The sequence below is a fragment of the Nelumbo lutea genome, chromosome 2 (genome assembly GCF_056320005.1).
Source record: "Nelumbo lutea isolate HS-2025 chromosome 2, American lotus-T2T, whole genome shotgun sequence".
Lineage (NCBI taxonomy): Eukaryota > Viridiplantae > Streptophyta > Magnoliopsida > Proteales > Nelumbonaceae > Nelumbo > Nelumbo lutea.
In genome coordinates this window covers 98,035,109-98,057,902 of record NC_142685.1, presented here as the reverse complement: position 1 = coordinate 98,057,902, position 22,794 = coordinate 98,035,109, and the positions used below count along the sequence as shown (strand labels likewise).

The 22,794-nt window shown below is 40.6% G+C and overlaps 1 non-coding gene and 1 pseudogene across 1 annotated transcript; both read left to right on the top strand.

Annotated features, from left to right (window-relative positions):
• Positions 1–12,388: 12,388 nt before the first annotated feature.
• On the top strand, positions 12,389–13,079 carry LOC148872239 (heat stress transcription factor B-2b pseudogene; annotated as a pseudogene).
• A 177-nt stretch (positions 13,080–13,256) lies between these two features.
• On the top strand, positions 13,257–13,363 carry LOC148872238 (small nucleolar RNA R71). The gene has a single exon (XR_016108589.1). It is a non-coding gene; the product is annotated as a small nucleolar RNA R71 (small nucleolar RNA).
• The last annotated feature ends 9,431 nt before the right edge of the window (positions 13,364–22,794 follow it).

Below are 22,794 nucleotides of genomic sequence, written 5' to 3'. Positions count from 1 at the left end.
AATTTTACATTACAAAACATTGGTACGTGGCCGAAAACGGTTACATCATAAAGCTTTTGAAGGGATTTGAGGTCAGCTAGCTCATCGGGCAGCCTAACCCGTGGAAAATCTTTTAGGTCTAAAGCTTGTGGGTGCATTGACGTCACGTCCTGTGGAAAAGCTTTTAGGTACTTGGCATCCAAAAAATCTTAAACTCCTTACTTTGGGGCAAAAAGAAGTAGAAGAGTTGGTACTAGTCATCGTCGAGATTTGATCATCTGTCGCCCTTAGAATTGACTCTAATAGCTTGGCACTATTACCTTCCTCCAGAATCACATATTCATCCACCGGCATACCCCAAGGAATACTTTCCAATTTAGGACAATGTCTTATCTTCCGACACTCGGGAAGGTGAGGGAATGATGGTTATGCTTTTTGTGGCTGTGCTGCATCATCATCATCATCTATTACTATTGAACAACTCTCCAAATTAGGCATGTACGAGAGTTCGAGTTCTTTTAAGGATGGGAAGAATCCTTCTCTTTTGCTCATTTTACTGGTAGTGTTCTTGATGGATTCCAATTCCGATAGCTTTAGAACATCAAGGGAAGGGAGCGGACCTGAGAACTCTAGAGATTCGCATCTTGTACAATTCCATAAGTCAATTCTCACTAGATTTGGGAGCAAGATGATTTAATCATCCAAGAAGCAAATTTCATCCCTCCATACCCAGTTATATTCAACTCCTTTAGACTTGGATGTGGCTGGAGCCTTTCTAACACATTTTCCGCTTCTGTTACTGCATCATTATCCTTCATTTCTCTAGACGAGTATGGCTTGCAAATCCATACTAATCCCAAGGATCGAAGGTATGGCTTCTTCTTCAAGTTGGCTTCCTTGGCATCTCTCACTTGATCAAGCTCCCTAACAGTTAATTTACCGCTTATCTGGCTCAAGCTATTCAAGTGTTTAATACCTTCAGCTTGTAAAATGAAATCCTTAATTTTAATTGTTTTGAGTGTTGTCAGTAGTGTTCCCAAATTAGCTGGCAAGCTTTCAACTGTACAGCCTTCGAGAAGCAAGGTGTGCAAATTCTCTAGCTTTGTAATAGAAGCAGGGAGTGCTCCCGTAAGCCTGCTGTGAGAGAGATCAATATGTCTTGGGCTCCTTATATTTCCAATATCTTGAGGCAATCTTACATTTTCACACCCGCGGAGTTTTAAGGTCTGTAAATTTTGTAGCTCAGTAATAAACCTTGGAAACAAGTAATTATTAGCGTCGTAGATCTCAATATGCCTTAGGCTCGTCATATTCCCAATATCTCCAAACGATTCAGAACAAGAAGAAAAGCCCAACAAAGGACACCTCTAGAGTTTTAGGGTCTGCAAATTTTGCAACTTACTAATTGATGGTAGGAGCTCATCATCTACCCTGTCCACAGAGAGGTAAAGGTTTCTTAAGTGCTTCAATGATCCAATAAAGGAACTTCTCAGCTTCCAACAAAGGTTTTGCTTTTGTATTTCGGAAGGAACGACTATTATAAACTGCCGCATGTCTAACCCTTTCGAGACTTTGGTTCAATTAATTCTTTATCATTGTAATCAATGAGGCAGCACTCACCAGGGCCCCTGCAACTGATTGGGCAAGGTCGTGCATTTTACAACTAATTATATTCCCCTCTTCATCTTTCTGTTCATCTTGAAACACGCATCTCCTTGTGGATTTTACACCCATTCCCTCCATACTCTTGTGGATCCACTGGGGTGATTGAATAATGAACCCCTGAGCCATCCATAATTGGATCAACGTCTCCTTGTCAATCACATGATCCTTTGGAAACAAGGAGCAATATGCGAAGAAGGGTTTCAACACCGCCGGCAAATGACCTCCAAGAATTGCCGCCAGAGCCACGCCCCTGCACTTGCTCACAATTTGTTTCCCAATCTTCACTAGCTCTGGTTTTTCTTCCTCTTCTCCTTGCTGGTTAAATGCACGTTGCTTAAATAAGGACCAACAATCATCTTCGCTCAGCTCACCTAAGTCATATGGCTCAACAACACCCATCACCTTTGCAACCTTCCGACTACGGGTGGTTACGAGAATCTTACTTCCCTCAGCACCAGCTTCTGTTAAAAGTTTTTTAAACTCAAGCCTTTCCTCACGATTCTCGTTCCACACATCGTCCAATACCAATAAAAATCTCGTCATTTTTCAATTTATTCCGAAGGCGTTGCTGCAATTTTTCCATTTCTAAATTGGAACAAATTTAGAAATGGAATCTTTTTAATGAGACTTCTTACATTAATAAATTCCTCCCACACGCAGACCCACATCTTTAGGTCGAAGTGGCTCTTAATCCTCTCATCAGCAAACACTAATTTGGCAAGTGTTGTTTTCCCTAAACCCCCTATTCCAACTATGCCAATTACAGAAACATTTCCTTCATTCTCGCCCACATCATTTAACAATAAATTTATTATATACTCTTTCTCTTCACTCCTTCCGATAACATCGGATGCAGATAAGTAGGAGTGAGTGTCCTCTCTTCTTCTCCTGCTATTATTAAAATTCTGCTGGAAATTAGAGAAACTGAAATTGCTCCTGTTTTCTGCAATCTCAGCAAACCTCTTCTCAATTTTCTTGATCCTATGAACCATCTTAATGTTATATGGAATTAAACGTGAAACTGAGTCCCGCACCTTTCTTTTGGGTATGGGGAAGAGTCTGCGTACCTTTATTCTCGCGAGATTGCGTAGCTTTGTTCTGATGCTAACTTGACGCTTCAATTGTTTTTGCAAAGCTTTTGTAGCGAAATCATCCACCACCTCCTCCGCATCATATACTTCATCTTTAAGCTTGGCCAGCCAATCAATGAGCTCAGGGTCTGTTGGACGCGTTGCTTCTGCATTCAGAATTGCAGCTTTGATGGTAGATAGTAGATTCTCGAGCATCCGCCTCTTTTCTTCCAAGTTCCAGGCCGATGATGCCTCTTCAAATATGCGGTAGGCCCGTATCCTTGAGAATTGTTTCTGCAACACTATAAAGAGCGGTTAATGGCATTATTCCTAGTCTTATGCTCTGCTGGTTTCAGATCTTGAGAACCAAGAGAAGCAAGAGATGATGCGATGAAGGTTTAGTGGAAAGAACCAAAAGCAGAGGCGTCTTAAATGGTTAGGAAACTCCAGGTTGGTCCTTCACAAGTCACAAGACAAGAGGTGGCAGGTATAAATTTCAACTTAGCTTGCAGTTATTCTATCAAGGATTAAAGTTGTATCCGTGAATGGCTGAATCTTATATTATTAATCTCACCAATAGAAAGAGGTTCTTGTTACAATCCGACTGGCTTTTGCAAATTACAAACCTCTATCTACAAATCTCACCAACTGGCTCTAGCTTTTCCTCTTCCCTTTTACCAATAAACTAGGGGGGATCCGGGAATATACGAAAGATTTAATAATCAAAATTTGTTGTTAATTAACTAAAAATGTTTAAAGTTATTGTTAATATCTAAAGTTTTAATAATTATATTTTTCATTTAACATTGATTTATAGAAAATAATTATTGTTAAGTTAATACTTAATATTAACAAGTATTTTTAATAAATTTAGTTTTATTCATAATTTATAGTACTTTTAATAATTTTTATTATTTTTAAATGATATTTTGATTAACTTTAAATAAATAAAAATAATTACAAAAGTAAACAATTTTATTAATTTCACTAATAATTAACAATTATATAGAAATGGCAACAGGATGGGTTCAGGGCAGGCACCCCATCCATGTCCCTACCCCATAATTAAGACACTTTACCCCATCATCGCCCTAGCCCCACTGTTAGGTCAGTTTAGGGCAAGTCACCCCACTCCTCATCAAGTCTGGGGAATCCTCTAATTTCCCCGCCCCATCCCTAGTATTGGGCGAGTTTAAGTAGAGGTATAAATCGTGTCTTGCTAGGTCATCATGGCACGACCTGCATGCGACTCGCACAAACATGCTGGCCCACGGGGTGTCCCAGGTTGTACCTCCTCTCCTAGGATAACTTAGGGGGTTGGTTCGGCATGACTCATTACCCGAGCCCACATAGGCCTGAGCTGTGCCCTAGGCCAGGTTGGTCCATGGGTTGAGCCTTGGGGTAGGCTAGGCTGCAAACCGAACCAAGTTACTAGAGGTCCATTTAAAAAAATGAAAAAGATGTTTAAATCTTTATTTCATTTGATCTTTGATGTATACAAGTGTTTATATATATAATTGGACCTATTCGTTGGTCGGGTAGCGTGACGGCCTGGCCCATAATTTTTCAGGCTTGGATAAAATTTTAGGCCCGTTAGCTCGGGCTCGGGCTTTCTCAAATAATCCTAACCTGGGCCTAAGCCCAGCTCGATACTATTACATATATAAAAAAGTATTTATGTTATATATAATAAATATAATATATATTTAGATTTCTTAAATTATTAATAAATATCAATTTACCATTAGGAAATATAAATTAGTTTATTAATTTATTAAATTATTACTTAATTAATATAATATTAGTTTATAAAAGTATATTGAAAATAAGACATTTTTTGTATAGATCAGGCTTTGGGCTTAGTCTTAGGCTTGAGCTTCGGGCTTTATGTAAGGGTTAGGCTCTGGCTCAAGATCTAGGCCCGATGGTCAAGCCGAGCTCGGCTTGTACATTTTCTATTGATAAAGAGGCACACGTTAATTATAAAACTATGATTTCTTTACAAATTAACTTTTTTATTTAATTCTAGTGTAGTATAAAAAATTTTATTTAATTCTATATATATTAATATAAAATTTGTTATTTAAATATTATATAAAAATATTTACCATATATGCATATAGGTTCCAAGTTGAGCTTATTAGGGGTTGTTTAGCTTGGGCCCTATCCGCTAAAGCCATCATTGGACTTCCAAAGTTTGATGACCAATTAGACTTCGAATTTGATTATCCTTGATAATGTGTGGGCATGGTGCATATATGCATAATATTTTCTATATATGCATATAACTTCCAAGTTGAGCTTTGATGCGGCACGATCTGGGCACTCCTAGTTGGCTGCTGACTGGCTCATTGTCGGCAACGGACAACACCTGAGAAGATGAAAAAGAAGGATTCCCGGGGGATTTGCCCTGCGGGAATACTCAGAATCTTAAGTTAGAATGCTGGGGAGGAAGGAAAGAGTATACAAGCCTAAGAGTGTAGGTCGCGCTAGATCATTGTGTCTCAAGATTAGCTTGTGAGCAAGTAAGAATTCAAGTTTAGAGTAAAACTCGAGAGAGAGTTCTCTCCCCCTCGATTAAAGGGCTTTTATAGGGGCTTTCTTGTCAAATCAGGCATAACCGCCATTGGGCTCCTGCCTCAGCCGTTACCTGCCAGGGCTGCGCAGGTGATCGTTACAATGTACTACCCACTTGGATGAGTGACACGTCTTGAAGGGACAAGCACGCCACCATCTGTCGAGAGACGTGGGTGCAGACTGTCAAATGGGCAGGGACTGCACCGTCAGTCGAGAGACGTGGTGCAGTCTAATGAGTATGGTCTTGTCAGATAGAACCTTCCTGAGAGTGTCGCGTTGCTTAGTCGCGAGCTACCCTGCCGCACAACGAGCTACTTTGTAGCAAGCTCTTAGGGGTACTTCGAGGTGACCCTCAACAAGGTTGGTCTTTGGGGCAGTTCTTCTACCCAGGTGCCGGAGCGAGCTGGTTTCCCTAGCTCGTGAGCTGAAATAGTCTTGGAGTATTCCCTTTCCAGCAGCTCAGGGGACCTGGAGCTCGCGTTGTGGCGAGCTCCCCCTATAGCGAGCTATGACGTAGCAAGCTACTCTATAGGCTCATTACTTAGTTGTGGTCAGGCCATGATGCAGAGTTGTTGCTTGTGATGAGTCAGATCCACGTGTCATCGTCTCAATAGATCGGGTCAAACCATCCTCCATCAATTGCCCCCTACTCCTCGGGCTAAGAATGTTGCCTTAGCGTGAGGACTTCATGAAGTGTGACAAGTTGATTTGACCAAAATTCAAACTTGATTGACAGCTCAGATTAAATGCGCGCACGGGAATCAGGGGATTTCTCACTTATCGAATACCAAAAACGTGCTGAAGCGGCTCTTAACTTCGGATGTCATGCAGCCGCCATTACCTCAATCATGGGAGATGTGCAACCAGTCACATTTCGGTTTCAGGAGGCATGCAGTCAGCTTGACTACGAACAATCGGATCTGCCTTAATCTGGGCCGTTAATTCGGGGGGCATAGTGGCTATAAATAGGAGGGCCCCTAGGCCTCATTTCCTTTCATGCTATTTTGCTGTCTTTGGATTCTGAGGTCGCGCATCCTTCTAGCCTACCTGAGCTCTTCCGTTCATTTCGTTTTGTCTTTTCCGATGAGTCTCAATCACTGTCTATCATGTCTGGGTATCCGTACCATACTTATTACTGAGACGGTAACCAGGATGACGATGCTCCCTCGAGCTCTGGGGGAGATTGGGAGTAGGTTCCGGAGGCTCAAGAGACCTTCGGTGATGTGGCCTCTACTTCTCGGGGGAGGGAGCCTGACACCTTCGATCCTTCTTCTATGACGGTGGATAGACTCGGGTCTCTAATCCGCTATTTTCACCTTTCTAGGGACCTCGTCTACAGTCTCCCCACTGGTAACTTCCCTTGGGAGCACGATTCCGATGAGATAGTTATTTACCAGGAACAGCTCGAGGCTGGCCTGCGTCTTCCCCTACACCCTCTTATAGTGGAGGTGCTAAACCACTTTAATGTTACCATCGATCAGCTTCATCCCAACGCTATCCGAAACATGGTTGGGACCATTTCTTTGTGCTATGAGTACTGCCTCCCCTTGAACCTTAACATTTTTGCTTCTATTCTTTGTATAAAAAATGCCGCTCTTGGAGTTCCTCCGGAAAGGCATTTTTACTACCTCTCTCCCCACCGCGGCTACAAGCTCTTGTACGAGCTACCAAATAAGATTCCTGCCTGGAAACGGGATTATTTTGTGGTCCATAACCCCGAGGGGTGGTTCGTAACCCCGAGGGGTGGCCCTTCCCAACTTCTTGGAGGGGTGCCATCCAGGACCTCGGGGCCGAGTTGGACCCTAAAACTCGAAAAACGATGCTGTCCTGGGCATCGATAGGCTTCCTCTGTTCGGACTACTTGACCGAGGAGAAGCCCATGCAGGCCAGCTTAAGCCCGGGTAGGTTGCCTTTTTAGGTCGCGTAGTGCCTTGTAACGATATTGTGTATACATACATTTTGTTTCTTATCGAACTAATATCTGGTGGAATTTTTGGATGTTGACACGCGCTGCCTCCTCTCGAGCAACCAAAAGCGCAAAGTGAAGAGATCGCGTCCTGACCGAACTCCCACCTCTAGGGGTACAGAGTTCGGGTCTGCGGAGCCAGACTTCACTTCTCCACCGCCTGAAGTTTCGCTGCCTCCATATGAAGGAGGTGCTAGCGGAGTTGGCCTCAAGGAGGGCGAGCTCCCGCAGCACGGGGTGATTCCTTCTAGTCCTTCTCAGTCGTTTCCCTACCCGCAACTCCCAGTGGGGAACTAGGAGGTATTAATGATTATGTAGTGGCCAGGGAGAAGAGCCGAAGGGCGATCTACCACGAGGAGATCGCTAAGTGGGGGGAGATGGAGCCCGGGGATCTCACCGTGCTCGCCTCCGCTCACTATATGGTGGCAAGTGGTCTTCCCTCTCCTTGTTTTTTTTTTTTTTTTTGCTTTCTTTTGTTGCCTTCTGACCTTAGTCTCCTATTGGCAGGTGAATTCCGCCATCCACACCATGGCCCTCTAGACAAACATCCACTCCAGTGACGCTCACAATTAGAGGATCATCGTTCATAGGCTCCAGGGCGAGCTCAACCGGACCCGGGGCGAGCTCCATCACACTCGTAAGGGGAGCAAGTCACAGGAGCAGCTCATCCAGGACCAGGAGGCACAAACCACTAGGCTTTCCGAGGAGAGCGCGCGCTACAGAGAGGAGTCATTGAGGGTGACCGCGGAGAGGGAGCTCCTTCGCCAACAGGTTCGGGACTTGGAGTCCACACTTCTGAACTGAACTCGAAACTTCGACACCATGGTGTAGGCCGAGTGGGAGAGGGTGGTTTGGGACTTCAAGCACTCCTAGGAGTATCACAACCTCCTAGTGGAGTATGGCTCGAGCTTGTACCGCTCCGGATTCAAGCTCTGCTGCTGGTTGGTCCGAAAGAAATTTTCTAGACTCAATCTTGATGGCATCACCATGAAGGGCCTGTCTCCCAAGACGACAGAACAGGCGAAAGAGGAAGAGCCTGACTCCTCGGAGGATGAGGACGAGGTGGAGGAGGTGGACCCCTGAGGTTGGCAGCGTTGGTTTTCTACTCTGATTTCTGGTGGCTCCCGGGTGCCATAAACCCGGTCTTGAAAAGATCTTGTTGGGCGGTTGTGCCCTTTTTACCTTCTGTTAAACTTTCTCGAGCTGTTTAGCTCGATTCTCTTTCTTTTTTTCTTTTTGAAATGGTAATGAAATTTCTTCCCTTTTCTTCTAAGTATGGTGTGTTCCCTTTATCTTTGCTAAAGCGATCTCATAACTTAAGCTTTTAGAACTACATGCCCGAAGTAGGACTTTTCGGTAGTCGTTATCCCGAGTTGTCCTTTAACGTTTAAGGAATCTCTGTGGTTCCGCGAAGTGATTACTATATATGCCCAAACTATACACTTGTTGGATATTCCTCAGTTCAACCAACGTACTGAGACGAGCTATGCTTCGTAAGGTTTAAACACGAGCTGCTTACGCCTCTGATATTTCATACTCTGCCTTCACCACTGAAGTGGCTAAGTCTTTCTTAATGCCGAGGTCTTAGTTAGCTCGGTGTTTTAGCCCTTAGGCTGAGGGGGTGACTTATAGTCTGCCCTTGAAGTTTGCCCATTGTGTCGATGTCATGTTAGCTCGACATTTTGGCCCTTAGGCTCTGGGAGTGATTCATGGTCTACTCAGTAGTTTTCCCATGCCGTAGAGGCAATTGGGTCTTGTTGCACCGAGGTCATGTTAGCTCGGCATTCTGGCCCTTAGGCTCTGGGAGTGACTTATGGTCTACTCAGGTGTTTACCCATGCCGTAAAGGCGAATGTGTCTTGTTGCGTCAAGGTCGTGTTAGCTCAGCATTTTGGCCCTTAGGCTCTAGGAGTGACTCATGGTCTACTCAGTAATTACAGGTAATATTGCCTTAAGTTGACAATATTTCATGCCCAAGGTATTTGTCTCCCTTCAAGGGTTTCGAGCTCGTATGTTCTTTCCCCGAGCACCCATCTCACTCAGAAGGGTCCTTCCCAATTCGGTCTGAGCTTGGCGGCGCTAGGCTCAAGTACCATAACTTGGTACAAAAAGCACATGATGTAGATAAATATTTCCACCAAAATGTAAAGTCCCTTCCTTCACTGCAGTGGTTTGCTTCCCATTGGGAAGTCCCACCGGACACGGTGTAATATTCTGTGCATCCATCAATAAGTCAATTTCTCCAGTCATATGGTGTGACGCCCCGGAATCAGTTATCCAATCAGTAGAATTTTTCTTACCAGAGAGTTTTTAATTAGTCATGGTTTTGTAAGGATCAAGCATGCTTATGAGAGTCTGCCACTGCTCATCATTAAGCCCGTTTATTTTGGTCCTGTCTCCGTCAGTTAAGGCTGCATTAGAAGCCACCAACATATATCAACAACATATATCAGCACGTGCAGACGAACATTGTGTTTGAAATAAGTGAACAAGAGTAGTCAGGATGCGGTTGAACAAACTCGAACTGTATCAGGGCCGCTGTTAATTTCGAGAACCAGCATTTGGGAGCCTGACGTAATCAATAGAGAGATTTCTTCAGTTTGCACACTTTTGTTCGATCCTTAGATGCGAAACCTGGCGGCAACTGCATGTATACCTCCTCATCCAAATCCCCATGTAAGAATGCATTATGTACATCCATTTGATGCAACTCCCAATTCTTAGCGGCTGCCACAACTAAGAAAGTGTGGACTGTCATCATTTTGGCCACAGGAGCAAAAGTCTCATTATAATCTAACCCCTCAACCTGTCTATTCCCGAGAATAACTAGTCGAGCCTTATGTCGTTCAACCGTCCCATCTGAATTATATTTGATTTTATAAACCCATTTACACCCTATTGCCTTTTTCCTAGGAGGTAGAGTTTCCAATGTCTAAGTACCATTATCCTCTAGAGCCTGGATTTCCTTCCTCATAGCTTCCCTCCATTTCTCACTTTCATTGCCTCAGAAAAGCTGGTGGGCTCGGCTCCTGCAGTGACTGTAGCTAAGAAAGCTTGATGTTTAGTAGAGAAGTTAGTACATGTCACATAATTCGCTATGGGATAGGGAGTCGTACCTATGGACTCTGATTCAGAGTTGGCTTGAGTGTGAATGGGGTCTTTCAAATATCGAGCAGTGTAGGTTACGTAAGGTTTCAGCAAAACAGATGGTGTGCGATGCCGATGTCCCCTACCAAGTTGCTCTTCGGGTGCCGTTTGTGGTGTTGGATCCACATTAATTCTATCCTCACTTCCATTAATTCCCACTTCCTGCACACTGTCTTCTCCATTCTCCTCCTCTCTTCCATCATCATTATTCTCAAGGCTCCCCCTATCACAGATATCGGCTGCATCATTCCCCCTGTCTTTATTCCCTTTGTGGCTATGTACAACATCATCATCAATTGCGGCATCAACTGGTGCAATGGCTGGGCTAGGTTTGTTTCCCAGAGTGGCTTCTGAACCAGTGACATATGGAAATATATTTTCATGGAAGATTACATCACGGGAGACAAAATATTCACCTCTTTCAACATCATATATGCGCCAACCTTTCTTTCTGTAGGGATAACCCACAAAAATACACTTCCTACTCCTTTTTCCAAACTTATCCTTGTCTCGAGGACTCCAATGAGCATAGAAGAGACAACCAAATACTCTCACGTGCTCGTATTGAGGTGGTGTCCCGAACAGTACCTCATATGGAGTCTTCTCGCCAACTACAAAAGAAGGTGTCCTATTTATCAAGTATCCTGCGGTTAAGGCACACTCCCTCCAAAAACCAATGGGCAAGCCTATCTGAAATCTCAATGCTCTTGCAACATTCAAGATATGCCTGTGTTTTCTCTCCACCCAACCGTTTTGTTGCGGTGTCCCAACACACGAAGTTTGATGCAGAATGCCATGAGTCTCAAAGTATGATTTCTAGCTTTTAAATTCTGTTCCATTATCACTTCAAACAGTCCTGACTTGCTTGCCAAATTGACGTTCTGCCATGGCACAAAATTTCTCAATAATGTGTGCTACTTCACTTTTTTCCAGTAACAAATAAACCCATATAGCACGAGAATAATCATCAACAATGGTTAGAAAGTAAACTGCACCACAAGAGGCAGGTACTTTATAGGCGCCCCATGTATCACAATGAATTAGAGAGAAACAATCATCAGCTTTATGTTTACTTTCAGGAAAAATTCCTCGTGTTTGTTTTGCTCTGTAACAAACATCACCTGGCTTATCTCCTTCAGTTCTACTATTTAATTTATCTGCTTTAGGAAGAAAAGGTAATATCTGTTTAGACAGATGCCCTAATCTGCGATGCCATAACTCCCATTCATCCATACCTCTTGTTCTATTCACTCGAACCGGTGCTACTCCTCTAAAATGGTAGACCCCATCACACTATTCACCCACTCAGATCAGAATCCTCAAGGTTTGGTCCTATATCACACATAGCTTGTCAGTAAAAGTGACAGTACAATTTAGCTCTTGCAATAATTTTGCTATTGAAATAAGGGTGCAGTTCATTCTTGATACAAAAAGCACATGATGTAGATAAATATTTCCACCCAAATGTAAAGTCCCTTCCTTCACTGCAGTGGTTTGCTTCCCATTGGGAAGTTCCACCAGACACGGTGTAATATTCCGTGCATCCATCAATAAGTCAATTTCTCTAGTCATATGGTGTGATGCCCTGGAATCAATTATCCAATAAATAGAATTTTTCTTACTAGAGAGTTTTTCATTGGTCCTGGTTTTGTAAGCATCAAGCATGCTTACGAGAGTCTACCACTGCTCGTCATTAAGCCCGTTTATTCCGGTCCTGTCTCCGTCAGTTACAGCTGCATTAGCAGCCACATCACGCCTTGCTGATGATTTTGCAACATAAGTTTTTGCTGAACCTTGATCACATCCGCTAGAGGGTCCACCCCCTTTTCCTCGACCTGCTCCACGCCCGGTCGATGTATCGCGGGGTCTGTCTCCCCACCATTCAAACTTACTTGAGCTCTCACCGTTCCTTTCGTTGTTGGCAACCATGGTAACCAATCAGCAAGATTTGTTTGAGCTGCTTGATTATTGCAAGAAACACGTAGATGGACGATCGATGGCAGCGAGAGTTCAAGCGACAACTTGTGGATGATCCTTCGATAAACGACATGATTTCGTTGAACGAGGATGGTTCCACGTTCAGTAGACTAGCCGAGTTCGCCAAAGATCTGCTTCCCAAATATTTCAAGCACAACAATTTCCCAAGCTTCGTTTCGACAACTTAACACATATGGCTTCCGAGAGATTGTTCCTGATCGATGGGAAATCGCAAATGACTGCTTCTATAGAGAAGAAAAAAATACTTCTCAGTGACATTCATCACTGGAAAATATCACCGGCTGTAGTTGTATCTACTGTTACGACAGCCACGGCTCCGACCGTTCAGACAGGGTCTCCGACGAATTCCGGTGATGACCAAGTGGTACCCTCGACTTCATCCCCATCGGTCGTTGCCACTACGGTGTGTAGAACGACAAGCTGCAGTAGCACGGTAGAGCTTCTCGATGAGAACGAATGGCTTAGGAAAGAGAATATGCATCTGACGCATAGATGAAGAACCTTTGCAATAGTATCCTTGCTTTGATGACCAAGTATGCGAATAACCAGCAAGAAAATGCTAGCTTCCTAGCGGAAAAGCTATTGTCTCCGCTAGATCTATTGCCAGTGAAGCGCTCTGTGGAGGATAATGATGCCGATACCGGTGTGCGCCAGAGCCGAGTGAAGACGGAGGAGTAGGAAGTCGGTACAAAAAGGAAATAGGCTGAGGTCGGAACAAGATCCGCAGCTGATAACCGTTGTTCGCGTAGCGAACAGTAACCTGGCTTTGATACCAAGAGAAAATTTTGTGGAGAATCCTCTGCCATTATGCAAGGCACAACCATATATATATACATACAATCTACGCCTGAAATTTAGGAGTGGTGGGGATACTTCCTAAGCATCTCCTTGAATCTTTCCCATGCTTCATACAAGGATTCCCTCTCAAATTGAGCAAATGTAGTAATATCATTAATTAACTTTGCTGTTTTGGAGGGTGGGAAATATTTAGCCAAAAATTTTTGGGTTAGATTATTCCACGTGGTGATACTTCCTGCAAGGAGTGAGTTGAGCCAATCTTTAGCTCTATCACACAGTGAAAAAGGAAATAATCTTAGCCTAATAGCATCATCACTAACTCCATTATGTTTAAATGTATCACATATTTTAAGAAAGTTAATGATGTGTGCATTAGGGTCATCATTTGGTAACCCACTAAACTGAATACTAGTTTGGATCATTTGAATTATTGTAGGTTTTATTTCAAAATTATTGGCATGGATGGTAGGCTTGCAAATGCTGGATGTCGCCCCATCAATGTTTAGACAAGCATAGTCCAAGAGGGTGCAATTTCTTTCTGCCATCTCTCCTTCTATCTCTATGGCTGGTTCGCAAATAACAACATCTTCTCTTGCTTTTCCTTTGTTGGCCCTTTGCAACAAGCGAAGGGTCCTTTCAATCTCAGGATCAAATTCTGCTAATCCTTCCTATCTAGTGTGTGTCATGCACTAGTAAATCTGAACCACCAGAATTCGAACAAATAAATAAAAAGAATAACAAAAATAAGAACAAATAAAAAGAAAATAATAATAGAAATAAAAGGTCCAAATTAATCAAGGTTAACAAATTCTAATATTATTTTAGGATTAAATCCCCGGCGACGGTGCCAAAAACTTGATAGCTATGAATATATAACCCTACCAAGTGCACTAGTTATCAAGTAGTATAATAATATCGTTCCCACGGGGATTTAACAAAATAAGTATTAGAATCACAGTTTTTCCTAATTATTTGGACAGTCGAAATTTAGGATTGAGTAAGAACTACTGAAAATAAAACTAGAACAGAGAAAATAAAAACAAGGGTGATCACTAATCGAATATGCAAATGATGAAATCGCTAGGACTTTTGGTCCACCTAACCAATGTAATGAATATTGATGGGTTCAATTATCCAAGTCTAATTGTCATTCCCATAAGCTGAGAATTTCCCAAATTTATTTAATATTCTCTTTCGAGATATACTAAACCTACGCCTATCAGGTAACCCTCCGATCTCTTGAGTAGAGCTCTCAAGATGGAAGTGCATTAAGTCCAAGAAAACCATTAAATTCAAATGAATCATGTATATATATATATATATATATATATATATATACCATTCAATTCACACTATGAATTATTCTGTCAATTATGTGAATTTCTCTCTCAATTCATTCACATAACCCAAATCAATGAAGAGGTGGCCAAGCTCTCAATTGCAATAAGCACAATAATTCATAGACTATATGGAAATCACAATCTTGGATAAATCAAGAAGATAAAAATATATTCATTAACATGGTTAGGCTTTCCATAGCCCTAGCAAGAAATAAATCAGTTCATGATGGAAGAATTAAAGCAAACAAAGGGGAAGAAAGAACTCTTGAATTTGCCCATGGTGCTGAGACCTCCTCTTCTTGCTGCCACCTTCTTCTTGAAGTTTCTTGAATTCTTGAACCTTTCTTGAACCCTTATTGACTGATTGCTCCTTGCTTCTTGATTCAAATCAGGAAGTGAGTGATTGAGTGATGCCCTTAGCTGGTCCGACCCCTCCTTTATATAGATTGAAGGGGAGGGGGGTGGTCTCCTACTTCCTCTTGAAGTTAATCTTTTAAGAATGGTAAGTCATATCCTAATTCTAACCTTATCTCTTTATTTAATGAACTCAATCCCTTTATCTCTCTAAGATTACATCAAGAGTTTAGATCTAGAAGGATTCTTCTTAGATTCTTATCCTTGGATTCGTAATAGACCTCCTCTGCGAATTGGGTTTCAGCCAGGCTTTTATGCGAGTTGGGCTTTAGCTGCGGATTGGGCCTTCCTACAAAATTTCTCCGACTTCGGGCCCGGATTTGACTTTGATGCAGGCCAAATCAGCGAAAGCCCAAAATACAAAAGTTGTGTTTTTTTCTCATATCTTTCCAATGGGTCTTGAATCAGCCCATTCGGAGTTCGGAGACACGAGTTAGGCCCAGATCACTGAACGATGTCAAAACTATGAAAAATCATCTGATTTGTCTTTCTTTGCTCTTGATGCCTTCTTTCATGCCCTGAACAGAAATATGAGTCCAATTAGGTGCTAATTCAGTATAAAAGACAGAGTAATTGGGTATAAAAATATGATAAATTCTCCTCTCATCAGCGTTGTTAGTCAAGAGACGTGATGCAGTTTGACGGGTACGGTCTTGTGCCCGGATCGATAAGAAGCTTCCTGAGAACTCTGCATCATTTAACAGCGAGCTGCCTTGTAGGGAGCTCCTAGATGTGTCCCGAGGTGATTTCGCTTGAGGTTGCCTTTGGGGCAGCCTTCTTGCCTAAATATTGGAGCAAACTGGTTCTCTCAACTCCCGAGCTGGGATAGACCTGTCTTGGAGTATCCTTTCCACATGCCGGGGTCCATGAGCTCGCACTGTAACGAGTTCATTCTATGGCGAGTTGTAATGTAGCGAGCTGTCCTGGGAGGACCTTAATGAGCTCGTTACTCCGTCGTAGCCAGCCTGTCATGCTGAGTTGTTGCTTATGCTGAGTCACGTCCATGTGTCGCCCTCTTAGGAGGTCGGGTCAAGTCACCCTCCATCAGTAGTCATCCATGGATGCGCATATACATTACAAAAGGTCTGCAAAGAATTGAAAAGGGACACTACTCTAGTAAAAGAAGACAGTATCTTAAAATTAGTCACTAGCCCATTTCTTTCAGCAAGCACATATAAGTTTTCTTGTTGGTGCCAACTTCTACTTCTTCCGTGACCTATGCTTGGCATGCATTTGCCGAGCATTGGCCTTTTGAGAAAAGGTGCTTTCCCCTCCCGATGCTGCACCACCTGAGATGAGATGGATGACTCCTGCAAGGGGTCAATTGTCCTAGGGGTTGGCTGATGCCAAGGCTAACCCTATTGGGACCTCACAATTGACATAATCTTTTAAGTGTACTTGTCGGGTAATGGACTCGATTTCATTTTTTAGCTCATGGCAGTCTTCTGTGTCATGACCGGTGTCGTGGTGGAACTTGTAGAACTTTTTTGGTCTACCCTTTTTGGGGTTCTTCTTAAGCTTGACCAGCCATTTCATATACTCTTGCTTCTTGACCTACATTAGGATATGGGTTTGGTATGCGTATAGTGGAGTGTAGTTGTTGAATGACGATGCGGGCAACTTCTTGTCTTTTGTTTTTCCATTTGAGTCGTCCGGTCTTGGCTTTTTTGTAGGGATCGGTGGGCACTTACTGGCCTTTGTCTCTTTAATGTTAATATACTTTTTTGCCCTCTATGGAAACTCAGCCTTATTACAAGACAATTTATTGGAGACGAAGAAGTTGAAGGGGGATGAGCAAGAGGCTGTTAATGGCAACGGGCATGGCCACCATTGGGTCAAGATATCTAACTTCGAGTTCCTCAATGTTAAAGCATTGAATGTAATTCCAAAGAGATTCCTCAGATTTCTACTTTATGGTCATATGGGCAACCAAGGTCTTCTAGCACCATTGGCTACTTGCAAAGTATGCTAAGAATATATCTGTGAATTGGTCCCAAGAACTGATGGATCTTGGGACAAGACCTAAGAACCATCTCCTTGTGGCTCATTTGAATATTGCCTAAAAAGCTCTACACATCAAGGCCTCGGAGTATCCATGGAGGATCATGATGGCATAGAAGCTTTCTAAATGGTCATTTGGGTCCGTGGTTCTATCGTAGGTCTCTAAGATAGGAGCTTTAAATTTTGGGGGAGTGGCTCCATGCTTGGTTGGGGGGCACCCTCACCCAAGATAAGACATGATGGTTTTGGGAGTATCCTGAGTTCACCGCTTCCTACCCTCCACAAGCCCATCGGTTGTTAAGGTGCTCAGTCGGCCCTAAGTTGATGAGAGGGGCTATGGAAGTTTGTGCGCTTGTCATGGTCCCCACTATGGTTGGAGGCAGCTTTGTTGGCTGAGCATTCTCTATGGTCATTTACGCCTCCATGATGGTGGGAGGCCTCGTGATCGAGGTGTCATATCGAATGGTGCCTAGAGGAGCAAGAGCGGCGTCTGCTTGCTCAGCAGTTGCTGCTCTTAGATTCCGAGGGCTCTTCTCCAACTCTTCCTTCCAACCTCTGGCTAAGGAAGAGATGGATAGATCTTATGCCTTAGTTGTCTTGCGTATCAATGAGTCAACCATTCTAGGGCTAGCCTCTTACTGGTTAACACAATTTGTCCATTTAATTGGTGAGGTAGTTCAATCTTTGTAGTACCACATTGAATTACTCCATGGTGACCAAGTTCTAAGGAGCAATTGGGACGTTGTCTTGATGGTTGGTCATTTGTTAAATGGAAGTTTGAATATTAAAGTTAAAAAGGGATGATTTGTTTTGTTAATTGTTTCCACAGATATGCCAATTGCTGCTGCCAAATCGAGCGCTGAGGGCAGTTTGATAACTTTTCAGGTGAAGAGGCCGAGGATCCCACTTACAAAAGAGTAAAAAGATGTTAGAGTCCCTAGGATGTGGTTCCAGGGGTGAGGACTCCAATGGTCAAATTAGCTGAAGGCTTTGGTGAAGGCCGATGTCCGTTTCATAGTTGGAGTCATCTAAGACCGAGCGTTACCTTGCCATTCATGGGGGCACTTGGCCAAGGTCATAGTGTCCATAACTAACGTCGTTGTATTGATGACAAACTGAAATGATGATGATGACCTTGGTTGAGGTTGAGATGATGAGAATTCCCTTTGGACATGCCATGTGTCATCCTCTAGTGGAGTGATCAATTATACCCATATTAGGATGTATAAAATTATACAAGATGTGTTTTATTGATTTTATCATATAATATCTTTTATTAGAAAAAAAAAATGATATGAAAGTTCCATGTGATGTATGAATGAAACACATACTTTTGCTATACTTTGCATAGCTTCTTTACAAAGTGTAGCTAGATGTTCCCTTTAGGGAAAATTCCATATTAATACCCTGTACTTTGGATCTAGTGTCACTTTGGTCTCTGAAGTTTAAGACACGACAATTTAGTATCCAAACTTTCAAAACATGTCAATCTAGTACCTGCCATTAAACCAATCGTTAAGTGTCATTTGAAAAGACACAAATACCCTTCGAGTGTCATCTAATTCTCTTTATCAACCATCCAAACATTGACAAAAAATGGACATTCCCGAACCCTTGCCTCTTTTGTTCAATAAAGTTGGGGTCAACAGAATGCCCACTGAGAAGTAACCCCAACTTTCTTGAATAGAAGAGGCAAGGATTTGAGACTCTTCATTTTTATCAACATGTGGATGGTTGATAAATAAAATTAGATGACACTCAAAGAGCATTTGTGGCTTTTCAAATGTCATTTAACGACTGGTTAACAGATTGGTTAATGACAGGTAATAGAAAGACACATTTTGAAAATTTGGATACTGAATTGTCACATTTTAAAGTTTGGGGACCAAAGTAGCACTATGCCCAAAATAGATGATACTAATTGGGAATTTTCCCTTCCTTTATTTATAGTTTTCTCTCAAAAGATTAACTACAATTGATTCTTTAGCTATAGACACCATACGAACTATGGCTATATGTTGCCCTTAAATATAATTTCTAATAAAACCATAGCTATATGTTAGCCAACAATGTGTCTATAAATATGAATAACATATTATACAAACTGTGGCTAGATTTTCCCTGTAGAGCTAACGTTTTTCTACAAAGATGTGTGTAGTCAATCAACAAATTTAGTCTTTATCTGTGGACAGCATAAAAAATGTAGTTGTATGTTGCCTTTACCTATGGTTTTCTTACAAAATCGTACCTATATGCTGCTGATTAGTAATCGAGTCTTTTAGCTACGAACACGGTATAAATCTTAGCAATGTGTTTTTGTAGTTATAGCTTGATTAGTTATAGTTTTATGATAAAACTATAGCTATAGTTTAGTTAGCAATATACTGAATCTTTCTTTACCTTAGGGAGACAATTCAAATTGTGTCTATATTTTTCCTTTAGCTAAGGTTTTCTCACCAAATAATTTCTTTAGGTTAATTAATAATGGAGTCTTTAGGTACAAACACCATACAAACCATTGCTATATGTTGCCTTTAGTTATGGTTTGTTCCCAAAACCATGGTTGTAGGTTAATTAACAATTGGTTTTTTAACTATGAATACATATCAAAACATGGTTATGTGTAACCTTTTTCTAATTTTTTGTCCATAATTATAGGTACATATAATAAGAATATCAATTTTTAGTTATCATAATAACAATAGCTAAGAGGTCCATACTTTCTGTAATTATAGGCTTTGGCCATGGAACATAAGCTATGGTTTATTGTTTGTAGCTAAATGGTAGCTATAGATCTATAACCATGGTATTTTGAATTTTAGATATGGTTTTATCCATAGCTAGAGGTAATTTTTCTTGTAAATATAATTATACATGATAAGACCAAGTTAGTTTCTCAAGATAAATATACCAAATTTCATTTTCCATAATATAATAACTAATTTCAGCATTATAGTGGGAATAAGTTTTAACATTCAAATTGGTTTAAAATAATAATGGTCCAAGAAATATTGAATCATTTTTAAATGATAAGATAAGTGGACCTTACATTTAAACTCACTAATGGGCTTCTAACAACCATTTTGGTTATGTCATTGCAACTAGTATATTTCTCTACATAAAGTCTTGTAATCCTAAGCATAGGGCATCAAATTTCTTAACTTAATTTATTTTGTTATGTTAAATCTTTCTTTCTAGAATTGAATCCCCAACTTCTTTTGGTTGGTGAATTATTAAGGTGGCGTTTGATAAATCTGAAATATGAAGTTTGAAAAGTTAAAAATATATTAAGTGTCTAAAATCTGAAAAGAGGTATAGATACTTTTCTACATTTTAAAGGCTCTGAATAGATAAGGTTGTTTGTGTTGGATCAAACCTTTAACATTTGAAGTTCCCTGATTTTACTATTTTACCCCTATAATAGACAATTTGATAATTTTGAGTTCAATTTGTATTATTTTATATAAAATATTTTATATATTTGTATTATCAAATTCAAATAATTTATTAATTTGTATTATTAATAAAAATATAATAATTAATATAAATAAAAATTTTAATAGTTCAAAAAATAATTAATAATGTCAATCATTAATAACTAATAATAAATAACTAATCACTAATATTAAAATAGTTAAATGATATTAAAATAATAATAAATAATTAATTAATAATCAATACAAAAAAAGTCATAAAAATAAAAAATAATAATTTATTCAATTCAAAATAATAAATAAAAAATTACTATTAAGGTGGTGAAGACCAACTTCTGTGAGTTTCTTTGAGGATGCCGCGGGTGACGAAACAGACAAAGTTGATGTGAACCTCAAGGCTTCGGCTCTTGCCAGAGCAGCCGAGGCACATGAAAACTCCGAAGGAGATAGAGGCCCATTGTGCATTATTTTTGCGAAAGTTATGCAAGTACGGTCTGTCAGGAGGGATTGCAATTGTTGGAGACGACGAAAAGCCACTGGTGCTAAACATGATGACATTGTGACATCTGCAGCGAGGGAAACCAAAGCCCGGTGTAGGCAGTTGGATGTTGGTTATGCTTTCTTTGTGAGTCCATATTCATACATGTAGGTAGCCATGAAACCTGGAGCAATCTCCTTCGTTCGAGACAGAAAACACAAATGAATTAGGTTTTTAGGTTTTGGAGTTAAATAGGGGCAAATTGTGTCATTTCAAAATTTTTGGAAGGGCATTTCTGACTTTGTGTTAGCTTTGAAACACATATGAGTGTGTTAAGAGTTGGGACACAAACTTATAATTTCAAATCTAAAAACAAATTTCAGATGCAAAAGCAAGTTTTTTAGACACCAGACCTTTGAAAAGCATTATCAAACCCCACCTAAACTTGTTACCTCCTTGTAATCTACATCCTAGGCTCTATTTGAGAAGAGTGCAAATGCAAATTTGTACTATGGAAAACCTTATATACAATATTTCTAAACCTTGTATTTTATTGTACATATTTGTATTTTTAGTTTCCCTAAAGGCTTAGTTTGGAAAGAGTACAAATACAAATATGTAGAGTGCAAAACCTTGTATTTTGTGTTATTTTATATGTATTTGTACTCATTTTATCTAATAAAGGGGTTGATCCTATTATAATGATCACACATTCAGGTAATATCCTAAATTATTCCAATATACCAAAGCATTTGATCTTAAGAGGATCTTAAGTTGGTTCGTTAAGTGCAACTAGGGGTGGCAAATGGATGGGTTGGGTTAGGTAAGGGTTGAATACCAACCCACCCATCTTGACCCACCAACCCACCATGACCCATCACCAATGCTTGTTAAAGGGTTATAACCCACCCTAACCTTGACCCACCCATACTGACCCACTTGACCCATTCATATGACCCTTGCTCACCCTCACCCATACTAACCCACCTACCATTACATATAAATACATAAACGGGTCGAGTTGACCTGTATACCCTAAATAACAACTTTTGAGAGACCAACTCTCCTAAGACTGCCATGTGGTATAAACGAGTCGGGTTAATCCATTTACCAAAAAATAATACTTTTTGATGAAACACCTCTCAATGATGCCACATGGCATAAACGGGTAGTGTCGGTCCATATACCCGAAAAATAACAATTTTTTTAGAGAAACAACTCTCTCGAGATTGCCGCATGGTATAAGCGGATCGGGTCCATATACCTGAAAAATAACAATTTTTTTAAAGAAACAACTCTCTCGAGATTGCCACATGGTATAAGCGGGTCGGGTTCACCTGTATACCCAAAAATAACAAAAAATACCAAAAATTTAAAGAAAATGGATGAAAACATCAAAAAATGCAGCAATTAATAAAAAAATTGCAAAAAAAAACAAAAAAAAAAATAGAAAATGCATGTAAACACCAGAAAATGCAGAAATTAATCATAAAATTGCAAAAAAATCACAAAAAATGCAGAAAATTACAAGAAAAGGACCAGAAAATTGCAGAAAATGCAGAAAAATACCAGAAAAATAAAAGAAAAAAGACAAGAAAATACCAGAAATTGCAGAAAAAAAGCAGAAACATAACAGAAAATTGCAAAAAGGAGCATAAAATTGAAGAAAATTACTAGAAAATTAGAAAAAAAATAAAGAAAATCATAGAAAAATGAAGAAAATAGAAGAAAGTGCAGAAAAACACTAGGAAATGCAGAAAATTGTAGAAAATGCAGAAACTCCACCACCTCTTGAGGCTTCCAGACAAGAGTATAATATCCTACTCATCTGGATTCTAATTAAACTGCTGCAGAAACTCTATCAATCACATGAACTCCACCACTTCCCAGTATTCTATAATGTGAACAAGATTACTTAATAAACGAAT